Below are 10,992 nucleotides of genomic sequence, written 5' to 3'. Positions count from 1 at the left end.
CCTGCCCCCCTGCCGCTGCCTGCCTGCCCCCCTGCCGCTGCCTGCCCCCCGGCCGCTGCCTGCCTGCCCCCCTGCCGCTGCCTGCCCCCCGGCCGCTGCCTGCCTGCCCCCCTGCCGCTGCCTGCCTGCCTGCCCCCCTGCTGCTGCCTGCTCCCCGGCCGCTGCCTGCCTGCCCCCCTGCTGCTGCCTGCCCCCCTGCCGCTGCCTGCCTGCCCCCCTGCCGCTGCCTGCCTGCCCCCCTGCCGCTGCCTGCCCCCCGGCCGCTGCCTGCCTGCCCCCCGGCCGCTGCCTGCCTGCCCCCCTGCCGCTGCCTGCCCCCCCGGCCGCTGCCTGCCTGCCCCCCGGCCGCTGCCTGCCCCCCGGCCGCTGCCTGCCTGCCCCCCTGCCGCTGCCTGCCTGCCCCCCTGCCGCTGCCTGCCCCCCGGCCGCTGCCTGCCCCCCGGCCGCTGCCTGCCTGCCCCCCTGCCGCTGCCTGCCTGCCCCCTTGCCGCTGCCTGCCCCCCTGCCGCTGCCTGCCTGCCCCTCTGCCGCTGCCTGCCCCCCTGCCGCTGCCTGCCTGCCCCTCTGCCGCTGCCTGCCCCCCGGCCGCTGCCTGCCTGCCCCCCGGTCGCTGCCTGCCCCCCGGCCGCTGCCTGCCTGCCCCCCGGCCGCTGCCTGCCTGCCCCCCGGCCGCTGCCTGCTCGGAGATGGAAGCTTTTCATGTTGGGCCACGCTGGAGCAAAGCCAGGCCGTGCACCCTGTGCCATAACCCCCGCGGTGTCCCCAAGCCCAGGAGGGAGCCGTGGGGCTCTGCCCGAGGCTGCCCCCCAGGTTCTGCCATTCCCACCGAGCCCCGGGGCTGTGTCACCCTCCCAGCGTGGTCCCGGGGCTGCCCCAGGTGGGAGCAGCTGCCGCCCAGCTTGGCTGTGAATTAATTGCTTGTTAATTAACGGGGTCAGGAGCGCAGCTCAGCCCTGTGTGATGGCCCCAGAGTGACCGGGAGGATGAGGAGGGCTCTGCCCTCCCGCAGCTGCAGAAAAGCCGTGGGGGAGGAAGGCTCAGTGCCCCTCACACATGACCTGCCTTGGCTGCTGTGACTGCTGGAAATGTGCAAACTGGGCACAATCCCTCCTGGGCTGGGTGAGGGCCGGGGGCTGGGTGGCCCCCAAAGCCCCAGGGGCAGCAGGAGTCCTGGCCAGCATCTCTGCTTGGGGGTCAAATCCTCCATGCTTGGGCTGCGCCCCCTCCGTGGCCAGGGGCTGCCAGGGCTTGTCCCAGCTGCAGCCCTTGGCCAGCTCTTACTGGAGACTGTAAGGCAGCCCCTGCCCAGCTCTGAGCTGGGGGCTGCCTGGGGTAGCAGGTGGGAGGTAACCTCTTAGGGGGGTCCTGGATGTCACAGGGCTGAGTCCAAGCTCCTTGGTTGCTCCAAGCCCTTTGTACTCCCAGCCCACAGGCAGGATCATGGTGACCATGGTGAGGGCTGGCTGGTGAGGGTTGGCTTTCCTGCCCACATGGTGCACTCCATCTGGGGAGCAGGGACTGTGGTGGGGCAAGGAAAGAAACCTCTTGGGTGACTTGGGCAGAGGTGAGGGTGCTTGGCAGTGTTCCACTGGGATTGGTTCCTCTTCCAAGCACTCCATGCTGTGTCCAGTCATTTCAGTCCAGAAATGCCTAGACCATGGTTTTGTGCTGGAGAAGTCTCACTGTGACTCTCTCCACCTCCCCAGAGAGGTGCATGCAAAGGGCCAAGACCAGCAAACACTAACCTGCCCAAGACCTGGGCTCTAGGAACCTGGGGTCAGGAAGAAGCTGCTCCTCACAGGGAGAAGCAAGGGTGGGTTTGCACCCTATAAATAACAGAGATCACTGAGGGTGGAGGAGCCCCTCACCCCATCCCATCCCCCCCCAAAGGAAGGCATCCCCAGACCAGATGGCTGGAGGTTAAAACCAGATGACACAAATATTTCACACCACAGCAGGATTGTGAAAGCAGTGATGGCTTTGCCTTCTTCCCTCCAGGCTGGGGACCCCCTCCCCGGGGGAAACTCTCCTGGAGGTGGTGTGTGGGTTTGACACAAGGGACCTGCACGGCCAGGGAGGTGGCAGAGTTGCTGCTGGTGAGGCTTTGGCTGTGGTCAGGCTTCTGCTGTGACAGCGGTACCCTCGGGGGAAGTCTGGCACAGGGCAGCCAAAAACCTCCCTAGATGCTGTGAGCTGTCACCCAGCAGTGCTGTGAGCTGTCACCCAGCAGTGCCGTGAGCTGGGAGGGGACAGCAGCTGTGCCAGCCCTGCTGGAGAGCTGTGCCCCTCTGCATGACCCCTGCAGCTGCTGGACATGACCTTGGCACCTTTCCTTTCCAGCCCTAGCACTGACTCCATCCTCACTGTGGGGCCTGTGACTGGAGCAGGGATAGAATCACAGAATCAGCCAGGTGGGAAAAGACCTCAGAGATCATCAAGTCCAACCCAACACCTCCTGACAACTACACCAGGGCTCCAAGTGCCACATCCAAGCCTTTCTTTGAACACCTCCAGGGATGGGGACTCCACCACCTCCCTGGGCAGCACATTCCAGTGGCCAGTTACTCTGGGAAGAACTTCTCACCTAAAGCATAAACCTCCCCTGGCACAGCTTGAGACTGTGTCCTCTTGTTCTGGTGCTGGTTGCCTGGGAGAAGAGACCAACCCCCACCTGGCTACAACCTCCCTTCAGGGAGTTGTAGAGAGCAAGAAGGTCTCCCCTGAGCCTCCTCTTCTCCAGGCTAAGCAACCCCAGCTCCCTCAGCCTCTCCTCACAGGGCTGTGCTCCAGACCACTCCCCAGCTTTGTTGCCCTTCTCTGGATGCATTTGAGTGTCTCAATATCCTTCTTAAATTGAAGGGTCCAGAACTGGCCACAGTAGAGAGCAAGAAGGTCTCCCCTGAGCCTCCTCTCGTGCCTGGGTGGGGAGGGGACAGCACAAGTCCCCAAGTCCTCGAATGAGAGCCCTGGTAAACATTTCTGCCGGTTCCTCTCGTGATTTTGAAGCGATGTACTCAACGCTCTGTGATAAAACAGCGCCGCATTCCAGTGCCCGGGTTGGGACTGCAGGTTCATCTACCCCTGTCTTCCAGAGCCCATAGCGAATCGTTTTGTTTTGGAGGGGGGTAGGAGCTGTGCATTTCCCCGGCAAAGACCTCGAGGTCTTGCTTTGAGGACCCCAAGGCAGAGAACATCTTACAAAGGAGAGAACATTTGTGTGTAAAGCTGTTTGCGACGCCCAGGACTGTAAACGCGAATGGCTCATTTAAATGTCAAAGCCTACAGCAGAAAAGGCTTGGGGACGTAAAATAGACTCTGAAATGTCAGAGGACAGATGACAAAAAGATGTTTCTAGCATCCGGGGAAGTTGTTTTATAACCAATTTCCTCCGGGCTCAGCTTTCCGGCAGCTGCGCTTCACCCAGGGCTCTGCCAGGGGCTTTTGTTTCACAGAGGAGATGTGCTGATGGGCAGCTCAGGGCTGCAGCCCCGTGGGGAGCTCTGCTGGGAGCTGGACCCCCTCACCCCCATGAAGCTCCTGGGCTGGTGCTCCCCCCCTCGCATCCCCCTCATCCCAGACCTATGTCCTGTGCTGTTTATTATCAAAACCAGGTGTTGGAGCGGCTCCAAGCCTGGGGTGGGGGGAGCTGGGGCCACTTCCCGGGGGTCTTGGGGCAGGAAAGCAGCAGGGCTGTCTCCCTCAGAGCTATGAGGGGGGAATGAACTGGGGGGGGCAGCTCCAGCTTCCCCAGGAATGGGACTTGCTGGGGAGTGATGGCTTTGTTGCTGCTGGGGTCAGCACCGAAGGGGTGTCCCAGGGTCTTCTGGCTCCTGATGCAAGGGCTGCCGGCTGGCAGAGCCAGAGCCAGGCAAGGTTTGCACGAGTGGAAAAAGAGAGGGGCTGATAAGTCTGGTTTAATAATGCAGGAGACAGCTGGGAGGCAGGTGGAGCCAGGCCGGGCAGGGAGGCTCGGGGCAGCTCTAGGGCTGCGAGGTGATGCTGAGTCCTGCAGAAAAGCAGAAGCAGACATGAAACAAGGCAGGGAATGTGGGGGCTGAGGGGAGGGCATTCCCCTGGGCAAGAGGGGAAGAGGTCTCCAAGCATCCTTCCCTGTCTGCTCTAGTGCTGGGTCCCACGGCGTGGCTCTCCAAGCCCCAGTGGCTTCAGCAGCTGTGGCTGTCCTTGGGGATCAACCACTCTGGTGCTGAGAGGGTGGGCTGGGAGCCAGGCTTGCAGGTTGTGGCTGCAGGCTGTGGGTGCAGGTTGTGGGTGCAGGCTGTGGGTGCAGGCTGTGGGTGCAGGTTGTGGAAGCAGGTTGTGGGTGCAGGCTGTGGGTGCAGGCTGTGGGTGCAGGTTGTGGAAGCAGGTTGTGGCTGCAGGCTGTGGGTGCAGGCTGTGGGTGCAGGTTGTGGGTGCAGGCTGTGGGTGCAGGCTGTGGGTACAGGCTGTGGGTGCAGGTTGTGGGTGCAGGCTGTGGGTGCAGGCTGTGGGTGCAGGTTGTGGAAGCAGGTTGTGGCTGCAGGCTGTGGGTGCAGGCTGTGGGTACAGGCTGTGGGTGCAGGTTGTGGGTGCAGGCTGTGGGTGCAGGCTGTGGGTGCAGGTTGTGGCTGCAGGCTGTGGGTGCAGGCTGTGGGTACAGGCTGTGGGTGCAGGCTGTGGCTGCAGGCTGTGGGTGCAGGCTGTGGGTGCAGGTTGTGGGTGCAGGTTGTGGGTACAAGTTGTGGGTGCAGGCTGTGGCTGCAGGTTGTGGGTGCAGGCTGTGGGTGCAGGTTGTGGGTGCAGGATGTGGGTACAGGTTGTGGCTGCAGGTTTGGGAGCATGTTGTGGGAGCATGTTGTGGGAGCAGGCTGTGGGAGCAGGTTGTGGGTGCAGGCTGTGGGTGCAGGCTGTGGGTACAGGCTGTGGGTGCAGGTTGTAGGTGCAGGATGTGGGAGCAGGTTTTGGGTGCAGGTTGTGGGAGCAGGCTGTGGGTACAGGCTGTGGGTGCAGGTTGTGGGAGCAGGTTTTGGGTGCAGGTTGTGGCTGCAGGCTGTGGCTGCAGGCTGTGGGAGCAGGCTGTGGCTGCAGGTTGTGGCTGCAGGTTTGGGAGCATGTTGTGGGAGCAGGCTGTGGCTGCATGCTGTGGGTTCAGGCTGTGGGTTCAGGCTGTGGCTGCAGGCTGTGGATTCAGGCTGTGGCTGCAGGCTGTGGCTGCAGGCTGTGGGTGCACAGAGGCACTCATGGAGGGGATTGTGGTGGAGAGAGGCTGAGGGGGTAGCATGGTGAGCTCCAGGCTGCCTCTGGGGTCTCTTCCTTGGGCCACACACATCCAGATGGCTATTTATACAGGATGGGAGAGGAGCATCCAGCCCCACACAGCCATGCCTCCCCCCCAGAGCCATGCAGCCCCAACAGGAATCCAAATGCCTTGGAGTGAGCCAGAATAAATATTTTATGGTAAATTACTGAAGGCTAATAATTACAAAAATCTGCATTTGTGCCCTGGAGCCAGGGGAAGCTTTCCAAGCAGCTGGTGACCACATGGGTGATGGATCCCCCCTGCCCCCCGGCTGGGCTGGCAGACCCTCCCCGCTCCAGGGGAACAGCCTGCTGGGAGGAGCTGGGGAGTGGGGGGGTTGGTGTCCTTCCCTGGCCCCGGGCTTTGGGTTGCTGGGGGGTCTGTGCAGCCCCCCCCATGGAAGGGCTAGAGACAAGATTTCCCACATCAGCCATTCCTGCTGGGCTTTGGGGAGGGGATGCTGGGAAGGGGCTCGGCTTCCCACCCACACAGCCCTGCTCTGTGAGAACCTGGGGTTATCCTATCGCTGAGGGAGTGGGGGAAGACGGCTCTGTAACTGGGGGGAGGTGGAGAGGAAGAGGAGGGATGGCTCTGGCTGGCTCTGGAGTGGGCTCCTTTTACCCATTCGATGACTTCAGAGGTAAGTTTAGGGGTGCTGCCAGCCCTCCTCAGCCAGCAGGAACCAGCTCAGCCCACTGTCAGGGCTGAAGGGATGGTCCCTGGGGGGATGTCTCAGATCTGGCCACATGCTTGGGGCAGGACGAGGCGCGTGCCAGGCGAGGGTCCCCATCCCTGCCTCAGTGGGGACCGCAGCCCAGGCAGGGAGGGGACCAGCAGAGGGGGACCAGCAGAGGGGGATGTGCGGAAGCTCTTGCTCTTTCTTTTTCTTCTTTCTCCTCCTCCAAGCATTCGTTGGGATGAGTGCAAGGAGAGCTTGGGCACACAGCCCTGTGGCATCTGGTGTGGCCTGCCCCCATCATGGGTCTCCACAGCCCCCTCCATCACCCTGCCCACTGTCTTGGCCCTGTCTCCCTCTGGAGCAGTCAGAAAGAGGAGAGATTTGTGTGACCTGGCCTCATTCATTGCTTCTTCCCTCCCCCTCCCCCTTCCCCCTAGCCTTTTTGCAGCCCTCCCTGCTCTGATTCAGGGTTAAAAATCGGCTGGATTTCAGATCAGCACCAGGGCTCGGCTGCTCCGGGATGATGACTCAGACAGTCGACTGCGGCGGCATCCACGGCTCTGGCCCCGCTTGGCCCTGCTCCCGCCCGGCAGGGCTTCTGCAGCTATGCTGCTGGCCTTGAGTGAGCTGGAGCAGGGCGATGGGCTCCCCCCACAGCCTTGGTGCTCCACGCAGGGAGAACCCGGGGTCACAGCAGGGAGGGGGAAGCTGGGAGCAAAGTGGGGGACTCATCGCTTGTCCCCAGCTGGGGGGCTCGGAGGGCTTTGAGGAACACCTGCATGTGCCAAGGGTGAAGGGGTGGGTGGTTGCTGGGCCTGGGTGGATGTCACCAGCCCTGGGTCTCCACAGGTGGGTGTGAGCATCCTGCCCACACCCTCTCAGTGCTGAGCAGCCTTGAGGAGACCACCCAACCCCTCCCTGCCGACGGCTCCGAGAGGTGCCAGGGAGGCTTTGTCTCCCCCAAAAGCTCTGGGAAGGATACGGCCCGGCGTCCCCCGGGACCATTAACCCCCATGCCCTGGGTGAGCAGAGCTGGGCTCAGCCCTTCCTCCGCGTTGCTGAGATGTGCGCAGGCAGCGGCGGCCTTGGCGGAGCGCGGCCCTTGGCTTCCAGCGATCAACAGGAAACGGGAGATGGATTTCTCGGCAAACTGGGCTTTCCATAAACAGTCTGAGGGGCCGACCCGCGACGGCGGGAGCAGAGCAGAGCCGGGGCTGGGCTTTACAGCTGTTTATCGCATTCTTCTGCTCTCCTTTCCCCGCCGGCGCCGCAGCTCAAGGTCCTTCTTCTCCCGCGTGGAAGCCAGGGCTGAGCCGAGCACCATCGGGCAGGCTGCTGCCGTTCCCAGCTCGCTGCTCCCGGGATGTTCCCCATCCTGCAGAATCAGGGCAGACAGCATCCCACGGGTCCTACGCATGTCTAAGGTGGCAGAGTGCCTCTCAAATCCTTTTCAGACCTTAAACCCAGCTCCTGTTGGGCTCCCTTTGCTTCGGAGCACATAACCCAGCTCCACAGCGTTGGGGCTCTGCCCAGGCCAGCCCTTAGCTGACCAGACCTCATCAGCACACAAGCCTCCAATTTCTTGGCAATCAGGGCTTAAGAAAACACAAGCTGACCCTGAGAGGTGAGAGAGGACCGGGGGAAGGCAAGGCTGGGCTCTCCGCCTGCTTCTCATTAGCAGCAGCTTGTTCAGCGCCATCCCTGCTCCCCTGTCCCGCCCTGGCGAGCCCAGTGGCTCCAGTATTTCCCAGTGATGGTTTTGCCCTTCTCAGACAACCATGAGAAGAGACATTCAGTGGTATAGAATCCCTCTGTCCTTCTGCCCATCCCTCTGTATGGCTGCTCCATACCCACGCACCCTCTGTGACCCACCCCGGCAGCGCTGGGCACCGATCCTGACCCGAGCGGCAGTGCCGGGGGATGACCCCATCCCCGTCCTCGCACACGTCGTGCCCCACGGGACAGCAGGCTCTGTGTTTTGGGGTGGTGGAGGTCGGGGTGGGGTGCTGGGGTCAGCCGACGGCGTGAGCCCCCGTTTGTCGAGCCAAACAAAGAGGCTTTCTTCTGGTGTGGGCTCGGGGCAGCGCAGCCTGGAAGCCAAGCTGCCTGCGTCAGAGGCAGACGGCGGCAGGACAGGGGGGTTCCTCCAGAGGGCAGGAAAAGCAGTGGAGGCAGGGCTGTGCCGGAGCTCCTGGGGAGCTGCTGCGGGGAGCTTTGCAGGGGGAGGCTCCAGGACCCTCGTGTCTCCCGCCCGAGGTGGCCCAAATCCCTTGGCAGAAGGATGCTGGGTGCCCACAGCCCGTGCACAGCCAGGGTCTTCATGCCATGATGCCACTGTGATGCCAGTCGTGCTGCCAGTCATCCCCACGAGCCAAGCAACTCCGAATTTGCAAAACACTCTTCCTCCCCCCCCCCCTTTTTTTTTCCTCTGAAAGGCACAAAAACCGCCCCACAGAAAGGTGAGAGCAGGCACACAGACAGATGTTAAAGCAAAGAGTGAGAGACCTGGCACCAAACCAACTTTGACAGGTCGGCGTCGACGGCAAGTGCCAGCTCCTGGCTCCTCCCCACCGTGTCAGGTAGAGCCAGAGCCTGCCCACAAAAGTCGGCGGCGTGAGCCGCCACAACACAGGCAGCTCTGTGCAGCCCTGCAGGCGCTGCTGGCGCGGCCGCCGCGCGTGTTTTGGCACCCAAATGCACATCCTACTTCCACGCGGTGGATGTGCCAGAGAACGCCTGCAGAGAGGGGACCGGGGGTGGCAGGACGGGGTCGGCAGCGCGGCTGGCAGGGGAGGTGGGATGCGGGGGTATGGGGCTGGCCGGGGAGAAAGCACTGCCTGGAAACGGGCTGGGGCTGGGCTTGGAAGCGGAGCTGGTATGTGGGTGTGTGAGTGCATGAGGATGTGGGGCCAAGCAGTGTGTTGAAACAGAAGGGTTTGATTTTTTTTCATTTGAAATGGTATTTCTGATCTCTTGGAATATGAAATGAAACATTACCAAAGGGGAGGGGAGGGAGGGGGGGTGGAGAGTGTGAAGGGAAAAAAAAAACCATCCCTGATAGCCATTTCTTCCCACCCTGAAAAATCCCCTTTGCACTCACATTCTGGGCTCGCTTGATAGCATTTCTCAGCCTGAGGATGAAGATGTGCCTCAGAGGCTCACACGTCCCTGTGCCCCGGGCTGGGGATATCCTCCAGGAAGCTATGCTGCAGGGATGCTCCCAGCCAGGGATGTGCCAGCGTGTGAGATGACAGCTGTCACATCACCCAGCGCTCGGAGGAAGGAAGGGAGAAGTCTCATGCATGTAGCTCAGGGAGGGGGTGGTACAGGCGTGCAACCAAACAGGACCTGGTCCTGCAGCTCAAGCGTGGGGACTGCAAGCTGCTGCCCCCAGCCCTCCACCCCAGGCCTCGTAAGGAGCAAGGATGGTTAGCACAGGGGCAGGTGGGATGCTCCAGGGGGGGTTCTTGCCATCCTGCCCAACCTGGCACAAAAATCGGGTTGTGCTTTGGGAAGCTCCTTCAGGATTCACTTTTGCATCAAAAGAGCAGCTTGTCCCTGAGCCAGCTCTCCCGGGGAAGGAGGGGAAGGATGCTTCCAGCTCTGTGGGACTTTTGACACTCCATGCTTGCTTCTGCATGGGTATGAGCGCAGGTGAGGGCTGCAGGTGCTGGAGATGCTAAGCCACCTGTGGATCCCTGGCCCCTGCCTGTTCCTAAGCAGTAACCAAGATGGATTTGGATCCATATCCCTATTCCAACTGGATTTACCCCCCAGATTCCCAATTTCTGGTAGGTTTTGGTTCAACTTGTTCACCATGAGGTGTCAGACCCTGCTGGGTGGCGTGGCTGGAGCTGTCCCAGCTCCCCCCCTCCTTCCAGCCATCCAGTCTCACGAGGTGAGGGGCGCCCAGGGGCGCAGACGCTGACCCTCCCTCACCCCAGGTGGGCACGGGGCCAGTCTGCTCCAGGCATTGCCTCATCCCCACAACTTCCCAGCTGCTTGCCAGCCCCGGGAGCGCCCGCCCCAGCCCCAGCCCCTGCTGATTAGAGACGTTTAACATTCCTCCCCACGCCAAAAGGATATTTTATCAGCAGGGTCTTTTTTTTTTTCCCCCTGCAGACTATTTTCTTTTCATGAAAACATTAAATGGCCCGAGAGATAAGGAGCAAATTTATAGCAGTTCACACCGAAGCAGCCAAGACACTGGCAAGGAAAAAATGCCTTCCCTCCCTCTGCCCGCCTTCCCTCGCACGCTCCCCACCCCGGCCGCTTCCTCTCATTCTCTCCAAATTCTCCTGGCTCCCACGACAAGCTCAGCCGCCCCGTCCCGGCTCTTCCTGCCCCACGGCACAGCCTTGCCACAAGGTCACCCGCGGAGCTGTGGCGTGAGGAGGTGCCAGCGCAGCCCGGCTCGACGGCACCCCCCGGGTAGGGGGGGACACGCTGGTGAGGATTGCCTGCGTCCCGGGGCAGCGCAGCCTTGTGCCCGCAGGAGTCGCAGCCTGGATCCATCCTCACGCCAGGGCTTCTGGAGCCGCGCTCTGCGAAGCATGCCTCGCCTTCAGGTCTAAAACTGCGTTGATGTTAACCACGGGGCTGGGTGAGACCTGCGAGCCCTCCCTTTTCCCTCCCCCCAATAAAGCATCCCTTGTTCTGTCCCTGCCTCTGGGATCTGCTCCACAAACCGTTCCCGGGGCTCTGAGGGCTGCAATGTTTGACTTACCAAAAAATCTGCAGTAAATTTTCGCAGCAGCCCCCAATCAGCTGGCCCCCGGCCGCCGGCCCTGCAGGTTTACGAGCTCTGAAGAGCCATAAAGGCCTTTTACTGGCTGTGGGTTTTATTTCAGATCAGACTGTGGCTGGATGGAGGCTGCACAAAGCACCCATTTACCCTGCACCCTGCGCAGCATGGGCCAGGATGTTCGAGGACAGGCTGGGCTGCGGCCCCACGGGATGGACAGCGTCTCCCTTCAACCCTGGCCGAGCTGGGCTGATGCCTTCCCCCACTGGCTGGCCAAGAATATGAGGGCTG

The sequence above is a fragment of the Melanerpes formicivorus genome, unplaced genomic scaffold (assembly GCF_026170545.1).
Source record: "Melanerpes formicivorus ecotype bairdi unplaced genomic scaffold, bMelFor1.0.p_v2 SCAF_2, whole genome shotgun sequence".
Taxonomy (NCBI): domain Eukaryota; kingdom Metazoa; phylum Chordata; class Aves; order Piciformes; family Picidae; genus Melanerpes; species Melanerpes formicivorus.
The sequence above is the reverse complement of the archived record's forward strand: the minus strand, read 5'-3'. Positions refer to the sequence as shown.